Source organism: Macrobrachium rosenbergii, chromosome 51 (assembly GCF_040412425.1).
Source record: "Macrobrachium rosenbergii isolate ZJJX-2024 chromosome 51, ASM4041242v1, whole genome shotgun sequence".
NCBI lineage: Eukaryota > Metazoa > Arthropoda > Malacostraca > Decapoda > Palaemonidae > Macrobrachium > Macrobrachium rosenbergii.
In genome coordinates, this window is record NC_089791.1 from 26,720,888 (window position 1) to 26,740,887 (window position 20,000).

The 20,000-nt window shown below is 35.9% G+C and overlaps 1 long non-coding RNA gene across 1 annotated transcript in view; it reads left to right on the forward strand.

Annotated features, from left to right (window-relative positions):
• LOC136833234 (uncharacterized) overlaps positions 1-20,000 on the forward strand; it is a 793,699-nt gene that overhangs the window by 667,514 nt on the left and 106,185 nt on the right. The window contains exon 4 of the long non-coding RNA XR_010851385.1: positions 4,164-4,194. This is a non-coding gene — a long non-coding RNA (uncharacterized lncRNA). The remainder of the gene's footprint in view (positions 1-4,163; positions 4,195-20,000) is intronic.

A 20,000-nucleotide genomic window follows, 5' to 3' on the forward strand; every position in this document is an offset into this window, starting at 1 on the left:
TCAGATTTCAAATTTCAGTTTGTAGTTGCCCTTATGCTTGTAGTGACACTATTTGTAAGTAAGAGCAACAAAAGCATAATGAAAGCATCGTCCCTGAAGGCATACGAGTTTCCCATTTCTTTGCGTTTTAATTCGTAGGTCATATACAAATGAATGAATATTTGGTATGCTTATATCCCATTTTCTTTCTGCAACCTCATTGAGATAGAACAGGACTCATTGTCCTGCTGATCAAGGGCGGGTGGTATGAATTACATGTAAGAGATAGAATGACAGAGATTTAAAAGTGGGGGTATATTACCTGCCTATTTGACCAAATATGGCCTCCGTTATACCTAAATCTTTGGCATTCACTTTTTGCTTCTGTTTTCCACGAATTTCCTCCTTATTGGACCTCCGCATTTCCATCGTGCTTGGGCTGCCCAAAGAGCTACCAGATTCTATTAGATTGCCCCTGCCATCGGCCTTTGGGGCACCGTTATCCCTAAATCTTTGGCATTCACTTTCTGCTTCCGTTATCCATGGATGTCCTGCTTTTTCGACCTCCGTATTTCCATCGCACTTTGGCTGGCCAAAGGGCTACCAGATTCTATTAGATTGCCCCTGCCATCGGCCTTAGGGCCACCGTTATCCCTAAGTCTTTGGCATTCACTTTTTGCTTCCGTTTTCCACGAACTTCCTCCTCCTTGGACCTCCGTATTTCCATCGTGCTTGGGCTGGCCAAAGGGCTCGATTTTATTAAATGCCATCGGCCTTCGTATGAGCGTAAATCCTCGCAAAGTTGGATTTTGAAATCTCCATTATTACCGTGTTCCCTCATTCGCGTAGCTGAGAGAGTAACCGATTTTTCGCTGTCTGTGCGTTTTTGTCAACGTTGCATATTCCGCCTCGATGTCGTCTCTCGCAGTATACACAGTTTGAAACTTGGGCTTCGCTCCGTTTAATATGTTGGTGTTTTAAATAATTCTCTCCGAGCCGCGTATTTTTGCGGTGATTTTTGTGGGGGCGACAATGCGCTTAAAGGCTTAAAGCGGAATAGTGCGGTAATTCTCCGAACACTCTGCTGTCAAATATCAGGGATAATTATTACACATTATCTCTCTCTCTCTCTCTCTCTCTCTCTCTCTCTCTCTCTCTCTCTCTACACACACACAACACAACACACACGCAAACTACAAGCATCACACATACTAACACAGGCTTTCTCTCTCTCTCTCTCTCTCTCTCTCTCTCTCTCTCTCTCTCTCTCTCTCTCTCTCTCTCATGAAATTATAGGCACATCACATAAATATGAGATTTTCTCCAAGGCACTGAGAAATTGCTCTCTCTCTCTCTCTCTCTCTCTCTCTCTCTCTCTCTCTCTCTCTCTCTCTCTCTCTCTCTCTCTGTCGTTGCACGGACACAAACACCATAATTTATACTCACACATAAACACTAGCATCTCTCTCTCTGTCTCTCTCTCTCTCTCTCTCTCTCTCTCTCTCTCTCTCTCTCTCTCTCTCTCTCTCTCTCTCTCTCATAAAGTTATAGGCACATAAATATGAGAATTTCTCCGACACTGAGGAATTGCTCTCTCTCTCTCTCTCTCTCTCTCTCTCTCTCTCTCTCTCTCTCTCTCTCTCACGTTTGCACGAACACAAACATCATTCATACACGCTGACTCAAACACTAGCTTCTCTCTCTCTCTCTCTCTCTCTCTCTCTCTCTCTCTCTCTCTCTCTCTCTCTCTCTCTCTCACAAAGTTATAGGCACATAAATACCAGATTTTCTCCAAGACACAGAGAAATTGCTCTCTCTCTCTCTCTCTCTCTCTCTCTCACACACACACACACACACACACGGGCTTCTCTCTTTATCTTTCGTTCTTGTTCTCTCTCTCACAAGTTTGCATGAACACAAACATCATACACACACTCTCACACAAAACATCCTCTCTCTCTCTCTCTCTCTCTCTCTCTCTCTCTCTCTCTCTCTCTCTCTCTCTCTCTCTCTCTCTCTCATAAAGTTATAGGCACATAAATACCAGATTTTCTCCAAGACACAGAGGAATTGCCATTCCGCAGACAATGCCTCTTGAGCCCAACATAAACAATCATAGACAATAGGCCGAGAGTGTTGTATGTATCGAGCAAGCTCCGGGGTAGGATTTAGGAGCCCAGGGCCCTGGGCGTAGGACTCGGAGGGAGGGAGGGAGGAGGGAGGGATGAGGTGATATCTCCTCTGCCTCAGAGGAGTAGATGAAAAGTTGGTTGTAGAACTTTCCTCGTAAGTTTATGTGACTAAGATGTAAGTTTTATGGGCTTGTAACCTAACCTTTGTCTCGGTACTTTTCGTAGCAGCTTCTCCCAAGGCTTAGGAGAGAGAGAGAGAGAGAGAGAGAGAGAGAGAGAGAGAGAGAGAGAGAGAGAGAGAGAGAGAGAGAGTTTAGTAATGAATGTTGTACTACTTAAAGATTGTGCAAAGACAACCCCATATATATGTGTGTGTGTGTGTGTATGCATATGTGTTTGTATGTGATTGCATATGTGTATGTGTGTATGTATTTATATGTGTGTGTTACTTATCTGTCTATTTGCTACACTGTCTTCAATATTAAGCCGTTTCCCATAACAAGGGGTGGTTGCAGAGGAAAAGCAACACAACAGTCACTTCCAGCTTTCTTATTGTAGCCTCTAAACATTTGTGGAACTCCTGCGTATAAAACTTTCACTAAATCACTCTTCCTGAATAATAAAGCCTCGCCTTTCCTAAGCCTCTCACTTAATATAGCATTCCCTTTTTATTTCTTCCTTTCAACCTCTTTTATAACACTTAAGAACTATAAAATCATTTCGCTAAGCTATTCTTTATACAAAACCAAACCATCTCAGAACCTTTTTCCAATTCTTCTTACGTTTTTCCTTATCTCTCGCTATTTTGATTCTTATTACGTCACATTTCCTACGCAGACAGATCATCTTAAAAGGTTCGACCTTGTTTCTTTCAGCCATGTTCAGCATCTACAATTCACAATTTCCTTAAGGGAATTGGCCTAACAATCCCTTCATGCATTCCCACCATGGCTGCTATAGACAGTCCAAGTCTCTTGCTAAACTTTGACACTCACCAGGCTGATTTCTACCTTTTCTTGCTTCACCTCTTCTCTGTTTCATCTCTCATTCAATCATCATTCGTTACGTTATCTTCCAAATACTTATACAATTCAACAACTGCCTTTCTTCCACCATCTTTACTAACATCTGCCTTCTGATTTCCACCTTCAGAATCTAACTTACATTTACTCTTAACTTTCTGGCAACTTTCAGTTTCTTGCAGTTTCTCCTCACATTCCCAAATCACTACTGTATCATCTGTAAATATTATCCATTCAGCACTCCATTTGATTAATCTTCTTCTACAGTTTTACACGAACACCCGTTCCTCCTCTGATTTCTAACGTCACTGCATTAATAAAGATAATGAACGTCCACGTAAATATAACACTGCCTTTTCTCAGATCCACTTTTACACCAAACCAGACACTCACCCGGCTACATGTAAGGCAGGCATTGCTTCCATCATTGGAGCTTTTCAACGTTCTCAACAACTTATCCTGTATGTGATACATTCTTAACACCCTCTGTGTCGCGTCTCTATCAGTTCTGTCATAGACTTTTTCAGACAGCATATCCATTTGCATCGTTTATTCTTTTTCACAGCTTTTGTTCTCCTTAAAGTTCGTGCTCCTCGTTTTCACTCCTCCACTTTAATTACTTGCAGTCTTTTCCTCTCACTATCGTCTTTGTTACCTGGAGTTCTCTCTCTCTCTCTCGCTCTCTCTCTCTCTCTCTCTCTCTCTCTCTCTCTCTCTCTCTCTCTCTCTCTTTCTCTCTGCTAGATTGCTATTGTTTTTAATTTTTTATCCATTGAGGACAGCTTCAAATCGGCTTTATCTTAATGTTTATATATATATATATATATATATATATATATATATATATATATATATATATATATATATACTGTATGTATGTATGTATATACAGAGTAAAAATCTTGTAATTCAGTGTCAATTTGGTCACAGGGAGAGAGAGAGAGAGCGGGTGGGGGGAGGTCTTCCCCCGACTGTTCATTGAAAGTCATGTCATTAACATACAATGAGAATGTTTTTTTCTCTTTTTCAGGGTACAAATGTCGTCCTTGGCTCCTTGCTCGGTAAGTACAAATATATTTTACCCGTTATTAGTAAATGAAAGTTGTTGGCGTTTTATGTGTGGGTACAAATGAGTTTTATTATTTTGTTTTTGTGGAAGGACCTACTTATCATCCCTTTTTATCCCAACTCCTTTATCCTAAATAAGTTTGACTCCTTTATTATTTTGTTTTTGTGGAAGGGCCCACTTATCCCTTTTTATTCCAACTCCTTTATCCTCAGTAAGTTTGACTCCTTTATTATTTTGTTTTTGTGGAGGGACCTACTTATCATCCCTTTTTATCCCAACGCCTTTATCCTCAATAAGTTTGACTCCTTTGTTAATTTGTTTTTTGGAAGGACCTACTTATCATCCCTTTTTTATCGCAGCTCCTTTATCCTAAATAAGTGTGACTCCTTTATTATTTTGTTTTTTGTGGAAGTACCTGCTTATCATCCCTTCTTATCCCAACTTCTTTATCTTAAATAAGCGTGACTCCTTTATTATTTTGTTTTTGTGGAGGGACATACTTTTTATCCCTTTTTACCCCAACTCTTTTATCCTAAATAAGTTTGACACATTTTGTTTTTGTTTTTATGGAAGGACCTACTTATCATCCCTTTTTATCGCAGCTCCTTTATCCTAAATAAGTTTGACTCCTTTATTATTTTGTTTTTTGTGGAAGTACTTGCCTATCGTCCCATCTTATCCCAGCTTCTTTATCCTAAATAAGTTTGACTCCTTTATTATTTTGTTTTTGTTGAAGGACCTACTTATCCTTCCTTTTTATCCCAACTCTTTTATCGTAAATAAGTTTGACTTCTTTATTATTTTGTTTTTGTGGAAGGACCTACTTACCATTCCTTCTTATCCCAACTCCTTTATCCTAAATAAGTTGGACTCCTTTTTTCTTTGATAGGCGTTTCACGTTTGTAAGTGATATTTGGAAGATATTAAAAAGCACACTGGACGGTGCAGTTGCAATAATTGATTTCGCATTGAACGTCGATTCAGTTATTGCACTCTTTGCTTGAAGTATATTAACAATTGTATTGGTTACATTTGTTCACAGCGCCATTGGAATGTCACAGTGCAACTAGCATTAACTCCTCTGGATTGTGATGCGGTTGTTGAAAACAATCACACAAGTTGTGGACACAGACACAACAATCATCAGTTTGTTTAATGTAAATGAGAAAAGATTGAAGTATATGTATCATCGTCATTGTTAAAAACATTATGATGGAGCAGGTTTTTCCCGGAACCTTTCAATGGCCACGATAGTTACCGTGATCGTTATTGCTGGAACGTCGAATAACGTCGCGCTGTTATTGTTGTTGTTGTTGTTGTTGTTATTATGGCCGTGTTGGGGAGGCCAATAGCCAGCTTATTGACTTTAAACCTCCATTGTTATTGCTCTCAATTTAACCCATCTGTTGATGTCATGCGCTCGCCCGCATCCGAAAACACCATCACCTGATGCGGGCTGCTGCGGCGACCACAATTCAGCATTTTTCACCGGCCCTGTTTTTGTCACTAATTGGTCGCTGATGTATGGCAATTAAACGTTTCAATTTGTCTTCCAAATGCTCTAATTACATCGGGCATGCTACCAGCTGTAACGATTAATTACAGCTGCTTCGGTGACTGTTGAAATGCAGCAGCAGACTTCTCTTTTTTTATTGTTCTTTTTTTCATTTTCATTCGGTCAGCGAAGTTAAATTAGGATTTGCGTAATTAGGTTCAAGTGTTTTTTTCCAACTTCTGTTGATTCTGTCATTGACAGTAAATTGTTTGTTACAAAACATAATGAGATTCCTCCGTTTATATTCGGATTTTAGCGGCTAAAACCTCCTTTCATGAATTTACATCCAAATTATGTTATATTTGGAATGTAGTGAAACTTTTTTCTTGTTTTATTTTTGTTACTTAAATATGATGGAAGTTTTTCCTCGTTTTAACTAGTGTGTTTATATTGAACATTGGCAAACAGCGTAGTCGTTTTTATCTCTCTCTCTCTCTCTCTCTCTCTCTCTCTCTCTCTCTCTCTCTCACACACACACACACACACACATACATACATACACTCTGTCTCTGTCTCTCTCACCCTCTCTCTCTCTCTCTCACACACACATACATGCATTCTCTCTCTCTCTCTCTCTCTCTCTCTCTCTCTCTCTCTCTCTCTCTCTCTCACACACACACATACATTCTGTCTCTGTCTGTCTGTCTGTCTCTCTCTCTCTCTCTCTCTCTCTCTCTCTCTCTCTCTCTCTCTCTCTCTCTCTCTCACACACACACACACACACACACACACACACACACGCTCGCATTCTCTCTGTCTCTGTCTCTGTCTCTCACACACACACACACACACACACACACGTTCGCATTCTCTCTCTCTCTGTCTCTGTCTCTCACACACACACACACACTCACACAAATGCTCGCATTCTCTCTCTCTCTGTCTCTGTCTCTCACACACACACACACACACACGCTCACACAAATGCTCGCATTCTCTCTCTCTCTCTCTCTCTCTCTCTCTCTCTCTCTCTCTGACTGACTCACGCGCCCACACTGACAGATAATGAAACGTGGGTAGCACATCCCGTAGATTGATTAACACATTGTGCCGAAAAAAATTCTCTCTTTTCTACAGATTGTTCCCTGTTTGTTCGTTGGTAATCCTGTGATCGGCGATTCTGTTTTCATGTAGTGTTGAAATGTTTTTATGCGAATATTGCTTTAACACTGAATGATTGAATATCTGTGCTATATAGTATTTGTGAGGATTATTATGTTGACATAAGTTTGAAGGCCGCCGCTTTGATTTTTAGTTGTCTGTAAAAGAAAACTGTTGTGCCGGCTTTGGCTGTACGTCCGCACTTTTTTCTGTCCGCACTTTTTCTGTCCGTCCTCAGATCTTAATAGCTACTGAGGCTAAAGGGCTGAAAATTGGTCGAACATGCCAAGTTGCAGCCCTCTAGCCTCAGTAGCTTTTGTTTTATTTAACGTTAAAGTTAGCCATGATCGTGCCTCTGGCAACGATATCTAAGACCAGGCCACCACCTGACCGGGGTTAAAGTTTCATGGGCCGCGGCTCATACAGCATTATACCGAGACCACCGAAAGATTGTTCTATTTACCGTGGCCTTGATTGTACCCTGTACAGAAAACTCGTTTGCGCCGGAGAATCTTCGGCGTAATTTTCTTGTTATAGGTTATGTATTTTTTTTTTATGTGCTTGGAATTGTCCCCGTCGTTTGATGCCTTCATATTTTTGTTATGTTGTATTCTTACAAATTTGTGTGATTTCTTATTTAACGGGGTCCATTTATCATTGGTGGTATTGTTAGCTTCTTAATTACCGTAATACATCATAACCAGTGAATATCTAATTGAATTGTTTCGTTTTATGATTTTTTTATTTTTTTATTTTCGATGGGTTAATATGTATTTTTCATGTTTGTTTTGGTTTTTTATGATAGAACAACATTTCTCTCTCTCTCTCTCTCTCTCTCTCTCTCTCTCTCTCTCTCTCTCTCTCTCTCTCTCTCTCTCTCTCTCTCTCTCTCTGTAACATGATAGTCAGATATCGTTTTCGGCAACAATAAATGATATATCCCTTGCAATCGGGAAATTGTTTGTCGAAATAATTCGCCTACAAAATGCCATTGGAAAAAATTGTAAATGGATAATTGTTGCTTGTAATCAGGATCAAATCATTCAAACGGATAATTTGTAATAACTAAAGGTCACTGAAATATGGTTTATTTTACAGGTGGTTTTAAGTATATAGTTACTTTTTTTTTCATTAAGTTGGTTATTTGTTTTAATGATGGCCTTCTCATTGTACTAATGTCGTCTTTGGGCCTTTAACCTAACTTTATTATTATTATTATTATTATTATTATTAATATTTTATTATTATTATTATTATTATTATTATTATTATTATTATTATTATTATTATTATTATTATTATTATTATTATTATTATTCATAAGATGAACCTATTCATATGGAACAAGACCATAGGGACCCCATTGGCTTGAAATTCAAGCTTCCAAAGAATATGGTGTTCATTGAATTGAATTCACCTTCGTGAATTAGAAAAAAAAAATATGAAACCGTCCTTTTCACGTACCTCGGTTAGAACGAGTTTAACGTCCTGAATTGAATTGAATTGAATATAGAATATAGTCCAAAGGCCAAACACTGGGATCAGTGAGATCATTCAGAGCTGAAATGGAAATTGACGTTAAAAATTTTAAAGGAGTAACAGAAGGAAAACCTCGCAATTGCAACTATGAATCAATTGTTAGGAGAGGGTGGAAAGTAAGTTGGAGGAAAGAGAATATTAAGGGAGGTACAGTAAAAGGAACGAAAGGGGTTGCAGCTGGGGGCCGAGGGCACGCTTCAAAGAACCTTAAGTAATGCCTACAGTGCACCACATGAGGTTCACTGACGAGACTGCCTTCCTACGGGGAGTTTAACTTACTGCCTCACCTTTCGTTGTGTTAGCTTTTTTGGTTACAAGTTTATTCTGTGTGAATTAATTTAATTACCAACAGACGAAAATAATTCTACTCTTGTTGTCCAGTATTTGCTTCTGTGAACCCAAAATAATTTTATCCTTGGTCAGCACGTGATTGTCATTGCTGGAAATAACTCTTAAAGTCCTTGAAGCCTTTGTATTAAAGCAGCTTGTGTATTGATGATGCAGAACTGCCCTCTTCGTAATAAGAATTCAAATCACGGGTCTTGACACGTACTTCAGATCAGTTTCATATGTGCTATCAACATCAGGGGTAGACATATCCGTGAAAGGAACAGACATCATTCCCTTATATGGAATGTTGTCACTGACACAGCCGTGAAAGGAACCGACACCATTCCCTTATATGGAATGTTGTCATTGAGGCAAACGTGAAAGGAATAGACATCATTCCCTTATATATGGAATATTGTCATTGACGCAGCCGTGAAAGGAACAGACATCATTCCCTTATATGGAATGTCACTGACGCAGCCGTGAAAGGAACAGACATCATTCCCTTATATATGGATCATTCCCTTATATGGAATGTTGTCATTGACACAGCGTTCTCTTTGATTTCCCAGAATTAAACTGCTGTGGCATCAACAGTACCCAACCAGGTAATATCATCCTAGTCCCCCTAGAGGGATAGTGTCGTCAGTTCACCTTACGCCGATCACTGTAAGCGTTACTTGAGGTTCTTTGCAGCGTCCCTTCGGCCCCTAGCAGCGGCCCCCTTCATTCCTTTCACTATACCTCCGTTCATGTTCTCTTTCTACCATCTTAACTTCCACCATCTCCTAACAACTGTTTCATTTTTTTTTTCAGCGCAGAATGACCTCCTAGGACTAAACGCTTGGCTTTAGCATAAATTTTATACTCCAGTTCCTCATAGCTCCCGGTGCTTGGGCGTTTGACCCCTTTGTTGGTCGACTCGGTTGAGCTTCAGACTGTCACTCGATGGGCCGGAGTTCAATTCCCGCGGCCGGCTGATGAAGAGTTAGAGGAATTTATTTCTGGTGATAGAAATTCATTTCTCGCTATAATGTGGTTCGGATTCCACAATAAGCTGTAGGTCCCGTTGCTAAGTAACCAACTGGTTCTTAGCCACGTAAAATAAAGTCTAATCCTTCGGGCCAGCCCTAGGAGAGCTGTTAATCAGCTCAGTGGTCTGGTAAAACTAAGGTATACTTAACTTTTTTTGGGGGGGGCGTTGGGCTAAATTTTATATTCCAATTCCAATTCCAGTATCATCCTAGATCCTCTCACTAAGGTGTGACAACATTTCCAAAGAATACAGTTTAACGGGAGAATATATACCAGCCATGTGACTGAGATTGCCTTACTTATTTCTTGGAAAATCAGTGAGTTTACCTTGAATATCAGGTCAATTCTTATCTCAGATGAGGATGTTAGTTAATCACTCTCCTAGAAAGAGAAGAAGCGTTTCTAACCTTTTTGACACAAGGGTGGTGATGATTAAATGTTCCCTTGATTGCTGTGATATTCAGTGCTAAAATTAACTCTCCGGGAAACTTGTTTCATTAGTGAAGATGACGTCATCATTAGCATGCAAGAGAAATTCATTGTTACTTATTTTCCACAAGGAATGGGGTAGAGCTTGGCGTCACTTTCAAAAAATTAATTTGCCTTCATGAAGTTCAAATGATTTTTTAAAGTAGAGACGTGACAGAGGCCGCGTGTGTGTGTGTGTGTGTGTATATATATATATATATATATATATATATATATATATATATATATATGAAAAGCGTTAAATAGATATGCTTGTGCCCGTAAGTGTAAGTAGATATTACTGATAATAGGAGTTGTAGTAAATGTTTTTTGGAAATAGTATCGGCTCTGTTAACGTTGCAAGATACGCTTAGATACTAAATAATTCACATCGGTAGCAAAAGAATGATTTCACTGGTAACGCTCATATTGAAAATTAAAACTTGTGAATGAAACAAAAAAAAATTGTCCCTTACAATACAGTTTTGCAAGAATGGAATTATCCAAGAGCGTATGAAGGTGTAAACGAATTCCATTGTATAATAAAAGGAAAGTATTTGTTTACAGTGATTACAGAATATAAATAAATGAAATAAGCAAATTAAAATAAAACTTCTTTACAACAATGGTACCTGAAAAGTAAATATTAATTACATTAAATGGAAATTAATGAAGAACCTGTGGCATCGAAAAAGCTTTGATAATATTCATTCAAGTAAGTATTTTAAGAGTGACGTTAGCCCTGGGGAACGGAGACTTTAATATGCGCTATATTACGTAATATCTGAGGTGAAATATATCCTTAGACTACAATTTTTATCTTCGCGATTTTATATTCATAAGACCTTTACGAAGAGGGTTATGCTACCGATCCCTATCGCCTTGGCAGGATGACGGGGAGGCTGTATACATTTATTGACATTCTTTCTCTCTCTCTCTCTCTCTCTCTCTCTCTCTCTCTCTCTCTCTCTCTCTCTCTCTCTCTCTCTCTCTCTCTCTCTCAAAAGAAATTCTGTCTCACTCTTTCTATCGTAACTAATATTCTCTCTCTCTCTCTCTCTCTCTCTCTCTCTCTCTCTCTCTCTCTCTCTCTCTCTCTCAAAAAGAAATTCTGTCTCACTCTTTCTATCGTAACTAATATTCTCTCTCTCTCTCTCTCTCTTTCTCTCTCTCTCTCTCTCTCTCTCTCTCTCTCTCTCTCTCTCTCTCTCTCTCTCTCTCTCTCTCTCAAAAGAAATTCTGTCCCACTCACTCTCTGTCGTATCTCTCTCTCTCTCTCAAAAGAAATTCTGTCTCATTCGCTCTTTCTGTCGTAAGTAATTCTCTCTCTCTCTCTCTCTCTCTCTCTCTCTCTCTCTCTCTCTCTCTCTCTCTCTCTCTGAAAATTTTTTAATGAGGGCGCGTGGATTTATTTAATTGCCGCGTGTCAGTAGACGCATTGTGTAACTTTAGCCAGGGGACCTGTTGAATATAAATCCCAGATTCTTTGTCACGGACTAGCTTTGATGAAGATTGTAATTTAAATCCAGAGTGTTTGCTTTTCGTAGTTATTAATTACGCAACAGCTGGTGTTTTTATTAATCATGATTATTCTGCCTAATTGTTTATTGCCAGTCGAGCTACAGTTGAATGTGAATTTTTTTTTATCGTATGACGCAATCCGGCTGTTTAGTGAATTGCTTACCCTCCACTTAAAGCATGTTAATACTAAAGATGTTTGCACTCTATTAAATATTATATTTTCTGTCTCTGCTTATACATTTCTCTTATGAGTGAAAACACAACTCATTTAAAAACTTATGAGTGAAAACACAACTCATTTAAAAACTTATGAGTGAAAACACAACTAATTTAAACACTTATGAGTGAAAACAACTAATTTTAAAACTTTTAGGTGAAAAAGCAACTAATTTAAACACTTATGAGTGAAAACACAACTAATTTAAACACTTATGAGTGAAAACACAACTAATTTAAAAACTTATGAGTGAAAACACAATTTTAAAGATATGAGTGAAAACACAAATTTTTTAATTCTCATGAGTGAAAACACAACAAATTTAAAAACGCATGAGTGAAAACACAAATAATTTAAAAACCTATGAGTGAAAGCACAACTACTTTAAGAACTTGTGAGTGAAAACACAACTTATTTTAAAAACTTTTAAGTGAAAACACAACTAATTTAAACACTTTTGAGGGAAAGCACAACTTATTTATATACATATGAGTGAAGACACAAATAACTTTAAAAACGTATGAGTGAAAACACAAATAATTTAAAACTTATGAGTGAAAACAACTAATTTTAAAACTTTTGAGTGGGAAGACAAATAATTTAAAAGCTTGTGGGTGAAAACACAATTAATTTTTAAAACTTATGAGTGAAAGCACAACTAATTTTTAATTCTTGTGAGTGAAAACACAACTAATTTTAAAAACATAAGTGAGAACACAACTAATTTAAAAACTTATGAGTGAGAACACAACTAATTTAAAAACTTATGAGTGAAAACACAACTAATATAAAAACATGAGTGAAAATAACTAATTTAAAAACTTTTGAATGAAAACACAACTAATTTAAAAACCAATGAGTGAAAACACAACAAATTTAAAACCCACTGAGTGAAAACACAATTAGTTTAAAAACACAACAAATTTACACTTTTCATCGCGACTTGCTCTTGGTTATCGAAATATCGTATAGAAATTAACTTGTTTGACTAAGTACGTGTTATTTAATCTTAATTCGTCATAATATCCTGATAGAACGTTGAAATAATTCCTCGTTAGTCAAAAGGCTTAGAAGTACTTGAAAATTGAAATATTAATCCTCAATATTTTACATTTTGTCAATGGATAATATCGACTGCTGGCACCATTCACTCGCCAGCACTTCATTGAATAACATGAAGTTGGTTCATATTGGGCTAATGAAAGACAGTTTCTTCTAGATATGGAGTTCGTTATCTTAGATTTAGATTGAAATGTCTGGTCCTTTGGAGATTAAATATTTCATTGAAAAGTAAATGCATTGCGTCAAAGTTTTCTTAGGAATAGTTCACGTTATATAAATGCTTATTTTTAATTTATTTTGAATGTTTTTTTAGCTTTGTTTATGTTCTTTTTAGCCATTGTCGTTTTATAATCTAAATTTGGACTAGTAGTTTTACGTGTAAGTATTACTTTAGTAAATGAAATTCTGAACAGCTGTTTTGCAATTCCCCAGTCCACGAAAGTCTACGTAAAGTATATATATATATATATATATATATATATATATATATATATATATATATATATATATATATATATATATATATATATATATATATATATTATATATATATATTACGTATATGTATTTATGTATGCATATATATATGCATATATATTTATATGTATATGTGTGTATATATATATATATATATATATATATATATATATATATATATATATATATATGTGTGTGTGTGTGTGTGTGTATATATTTATATATATATTCGTTATTCCCTTCCACAATTAACCGTTGCTATGTCAAAATGACATTTGGAGTAAATGAATAAATTTGTGGATTATTTTGACCCGATTTTTCACTTCCCACTAGGACCGATAGAGTTAGCAATGATTTACGTTTTTTTAATACCATCATAATTTTTACATAATTCATACTTAGTTCCTTGTTTCTTTCATAACTAAAGATTTTGTTTCCCGTATATATACAAAGAATTTCCGTAGTTTATGAAGTACCGTCTCAACACGGCATTTGAATTAGAATTTTTTTTTCTCCGATTGTACCAAAGAAACTCATCTGCCCTTTTTATTTCCCCTTCTGTTATAAACTCCTTACGTGTAATGAGAGAAACTACCGTGTGTTTCTTATGTTCTGTGAAGTTCATTTCCGTGCTCAGAGGAAACCTCTTTATACGGATGCCTGGAACTAAGTCCTGTGGGCAACAGAATTTTTGGAGAGCCCATTGTAAAGTTATAGAGAGAATGATTAGCATAAACGTTTACATTTGTGTGCTATTTTTTTTTTTTTTTTTGTACTTGGGCTAAGCTGTAAGCTAAATGAAATATTCCTTGTCTATGTTGCTATGACCGTTGTTTTGTTTTTCTGTAGTCAGGCCTGTTTTTGGGAAACAATAATAATAATAATAATAATTATTATTATTATTATTATTATTATTATTATTATTATTATTATTATTATTATTATTATTATTACTGGAGAAAGAAATCCACAGTTGTGAATCTATACAAATATATTTACAGTTAAGCTAAAACTGTTTAGCTTTATTCTTAAATATATTTGTACAGATACATAAATGGATTTGTTTCTCCAGTTTAATAGTAATAATAATAATAATAATAATAATAATAATAATAATAATAATAATAATAACAAGCTTACAGCTTATTATTATTTTTATTATTATTATTATTATTAAACTGGAGAAACAGATCCATTTTTGTATCCGTACAAATATATTTAAGAATAAAGCTAAACAGTTTTAGCTTAACTGTAAATATATTTGTATAGATTCACAACTGTGGATTTCTTTCTCCAATGATAATAATAATAATAATAATAATAATAATAATAATAATAATAATAATAATAATACTAATAATAATTTGAAAGTACTCATAGCATCTTGAATCTTAATAAAAATAATAGTAATGATAATTATTGAAAAGTACTTACAGCAGCATGAGTCTTAATAATAATAATAATTGATAATAATTATTATTATTATTATTATAATTATAATAATAATTGAAAAGTACTCAAAGCAGCATGAGTCTTAATAATAATAATAATAATAATAATTGATAAAATAATAATAGTATAATGTCTCTTAAAATAATAATAATAATAATAATAATAATAATAATAATAATAATAATAATAATAATAATAATAATAATAATAATAATAATTGAAAAGTAATAGCATGGGACTTATTAATAATAATAATAATAATAATAATAATAATATAATAATAATAATAACAATAATAATAATAATAATAATAATAATAATAATAATAACAACAACAACAACATCAACAACCCAAACTGTGTGTAACCATAGAAATTGAATGGCAGACCTACGAGATACCGCGCGTAATAAAAGCAGCGTCATGGAAACCGTACTCAAGGGAACATTAAACCTTCAGGAAAACCCTTAATCTTTAGCGACTTCCTCATTGGGGAAGACATTTAAGGTCCTCTTATACTCGATCCCTATTACATAACGGCATAGGGCTCTGACATAAGGCCTCCTCCCGTCTTTCAGATACAACGGAGCGGATGAAACTGCCGAACAAATAGATGAAAAAAAAAAACAAATAAAAGAATATGGGAATAGAACCGAGAAATAATTATTTTCCTCCTTTCTCTTTTAATTCCTCCGAAAGTATAATGTGAATTCCCTGTTGCTCTTAACAGTTATATGGGATGTGAGTGGAGGAGGAGGAGTTAGGAGGATGAGGATGAGGAGGATGGGTGGAGGTAGGGGAGTGGATGGCAAGAGGAGGGTTTTCTCACTGAGAAATAGATGAAGGGAATTAAAGGGAAAAAAAATCTCCTGCCACGTGAGTTTATTCCCAGGGAGCTCCTCATTGCGCACAGCTTGGCTTCCCATTATATGCTAATTGAAATTGTTAAATGGAACTTTTCTTTTAGGTTTTTTTTCGTTTTTACTCATTTTTTTTTTACCTGGTTTTTTTTTTTTTTTTTTTTTTTTTTTTTGCTGATGCCATCTGCATTATGGCTGGAAACAAGATGCTTTGTCTGAAATGTATCCTTGTTATAATCCATTCTTTTGTAGGAAATAGTCTCTCTCTCTCTCTCTCTCTCTCTCTCTCTCTCTCTCTCTCTCTCTCTCTCTCGATCTGGTTGTAATAGGCATTTCTTCGTTGGGCGGGAAGTGGTTACAAGTATGTATTCAATTTTAAATCTAATCTCTTAATCATTAGGCAGTTTCTTCTAGTGACCGTTGTATTACTCTTCATTTATATTTTTTTTCCTACAGTTCCTCCTTGTTCAAATTTGAGTCTGGGAAAAGATTGTGACAATTACTTACATCTTCCTGAATAAAATAATGAGTAGAATATTTCAGTTTTTTATTTAATATAAACTCCATTTTTATTCTGTCATAAAATTATAAGAGGTTTGAAAATTGTCTTTGCTGACATCTTCCTGGTGGAAAAGGATGAGTACAATATTTCCCTTTTTAGTTTTCTGAAAAGAAAACTATCGTGCCGGCTTTTGTCTGTCCGTCCGCACTTTTTCTGTCCGCACTTTTTCTTTCCGCCCTCAGAACTTACAAACTACTGAGGCTAGAGAGCTGCAAATTGGTATGTTGATCATCCACCCTCCAATCATCAAACATACCAGATTGCAGCGCTCTAGCCTCAGTAGTTTTTATTTTATTTAAGGTTAAAGTTAGCCATAATCGTGCGTCTGGCACCGATATAGGACATGCCACCACAGGGCCGTAGTTAAAGTTTCATGGGCCGCGACTCATACAGCATTATACCTAGACCACCGAAAGATAGATCTATATTCGGTGGCCTTAATTATACACTGTAGCGGCTGTACAGAAAACTCGGTTGAAACTTCGGCAGGTGTTTTTACTTGTTTTCTGTTAATATCAGGAGTGACTTGAGCTTTCTAAAATACGAGCTATATTCCGGTTCCATTTAGAATTTGCGCAGGTTTTTTATGGTCTACTTGCTTCTTGGTTTATTTCCCACTACCTTCGTTGGGAACCTGATAGAAAAGGGTTTAAGAGATATTTGGTTCAGCGTTATATTATGCCTTCAGTATTTATTAAGGAGTGAAATTTGTAAATGACAAACTTTTGTGTTAATTGCCAAACTGTTAATTACAATGCATAGTTACAAAAGACTCTCTCTCTCTCTCTCTCTCTCTCTCTCTCTCTCTCTCTCTCTAACTTTGTTGTAATTGCCGTATTGTTAATTACAATGCATAGTTACAAAAGAATCTCTCTCTCTCTCTCTCTCTCTCTCTCTCTCTCTCACTTTGGTGTACAGTAATTGTCATACTGTTATTTACAACTCATAGTCAAAAATCTCTCTCTCTCTCTCTCTCTCTCTCTCTCTCTCTCTCTCTCTCTCTCTCTCTCTCTCTCTCTCTCTCTCTCGTGTTGATTACTACAGTGTTATTTACAACTCATAGTCAAAATTCTCTCTCTCTCTCTCTCTCTCTCTCTCTCTCTCTCTCTCTCTCTCTCTCTCTCTCTCTCTCTCTCCCTAACTTTGGTGTACAGTAATTGTCATACTGTTATTTACAACTCATAGTCAAAAAATTCTCTCTCTCTCTCTCTCTCTCTCTCTCTCTCTCTCTCTCTCTCTCTCTCTCTCTCTCTCTCTCTCTCTCTCTCGTGTTGATTACTACAGTGTTATTTACAACTCATAGTTAAAATCTCTCTCTCTCTCTCTCTCTCTCTCTCTCTCTCTCTCTCTCTCTCTCACAAACACACACACAGTAGATAGATAAATGTATCATAAAACATTTTGGAAAATCGAGAAAATATCGCCTGCCAAAATCTGATCTCAACCACGGGGATGAGTCACTTCCTGTACTCTGTTTCCAGTAATAAAAAAAAAATCTATGGTTACGACACCGTGACTGACATGGCTGGAAAGAGAGAGAAAAAAAAAAGTTGATGGAATTTCCTGTTAAGAGGGGATAAAATTTTTCGGAATAAGGTGGGTCAGAGAGAGATAGAGAGAGAATAAGGAAAGGAGAGGAGGGTAGAGAAATCTGCATTCTGGAATTGAATGAAAATATATGACAGAGCGAACCTACTAGAGCAAAACCGATGTTATTAAATACTCCGGATGTCTGTTATACAGATATTTTTTTTAATGTTCGTCGTTCGTACACCAGCATCCACAACGTTTTCTCTGTGTAAAATGGGTGTGTGTGTGTGTTTGTTCATCCTAAAATATGTATGTGTTAGTGTGTGTGTGTGTGTGTGTGAGAGAGAGAGAGAGAGAGAGAGAGAGAGAGAGAGAGAGAGAGAGACTATTAGTGTAAGAAATCCAAGAGTAATTATTGTGTGTGTTTGTTCTTCCTAAAATGTGTGAGAGAGAGAGAGAGAGAGAGAGAGAGAGAGAGAGAGAGAGAGAGAGAGAGAGAGAAGAAGAGGGAGAGAGAGACTGTATAAGAAATCCAAGAGTACAGATATATCCTTCATTTATATTATACTTCAAAATATCCAACTTTTTAAGTTGTTATAATTTTTGTCATCGATTTCAGTTCCATCCTAAAATTATATTTTCTTCATTTTAGGCATGGTATGGAAATAAAAAATTTCAGCTTTTTAATTTTTTGTTAATTGTGTTATACTTGCGTTAGTTTTCCAACTCGAACCTTTATTGCCCACCAATTTATTTTTTTACTCACCTCGGCATGTAGAGAAAGTCGATTGGATGCTGCATGTTTCGAAATAATTGTGGAAACTGCAAAACATCAAAATAGCTGTCACTGATTTGGTCTTCATCTTGTCTTATATAAATGCAAACTTTTTTCTTTCTAAAGAGAAGTTTATGTCTTGTACTTCGGAGAGGTGATGTGCTGTATAATTTCTTAATCATCTTCAAGATTGGATACAGCATATTTCGAAAGAATTATGTCAACTTTGCAAGACCTCAGAATAGCTGTTACTGATTTGCTCTTCCTCTTATCTTGTATAAAGCAAACTTTTTTCTTTCTAAAGAGAAGTTTATGTCTTGTACTTCGGAGAGGTGATGTGCTATATAATTTCTTAATCATCTTGCACCTTTTGCACTCCAGGTAGATGATGCCTAACCTTGATTTACCCTGTATATGTAAGTACCATTGAATCCCTCTGTAGGTTAGGTACCGTATGAATACTCATTATAATTTACATTCTGTATTCATTATAATTTACATTCTGTATTCTTTATAATTTACATTCTGTATTCTCCCCTTTTCCAGATGACGACTTTTTCATGTTGGGACTTAGAGCTCTTTGATTAGACTTCCATTGCTTACGCAAATGTCTAAAATAAAATGCATTAAAATGCCAATTAGGAGTTTGTGTCGGAGCCTTGAAAAATGGCGATTTGAAATTCTCTTGATCAAAGCAAAATGAAACTTCATTGATATTCAGATGAAGGTGGTGGTGGACGCTGATCTCTTTTAGAAAAAGGTCTGAAATGTAGAAAAGGAAAATAATTATTCGGAGGCTTCTTGTGGAATGAGCCTCTTGGGAACTTGAAAGAACCCTGTATAAATTATGGGTCTTTGTTCAGTTTTTTTCTGTCTGTTTTCAAGACAGATATATCAAAAGTCTGTCTTGGATACCTTGAATGTTTGCTTAGAAATTTTTGTTTCACTTTTTTTAGGACCAGTTAGGCTTCTGTGTTAGATAGCACGAATGTTTTTTTTTTTGGCTTCTCTCTTAGATAAAACAAATATTTTTTAGGCATCTGTCTTAGATAGCTCAAATGTTTTTAGGTTTTGTATATGGCAGTATCTTTAATGTTTGCTGAGAAATTCTTATTTCAGTTTTTGGGACCAGATAGACTTCTTTCTTTAATAACACAAATATTTTTAGATTTTTATGTAACAGAATATGACGGAATAGGCGGTAAAAAAAAAACTTTATTCCGAGGAAGGTCCTGTCCTACTCTTAAAAAAAAAATGGTTATCGGATTTTCTATACGACAGGGAATGAGATCCTCAGTCCACTGGCTCTCAAGTCT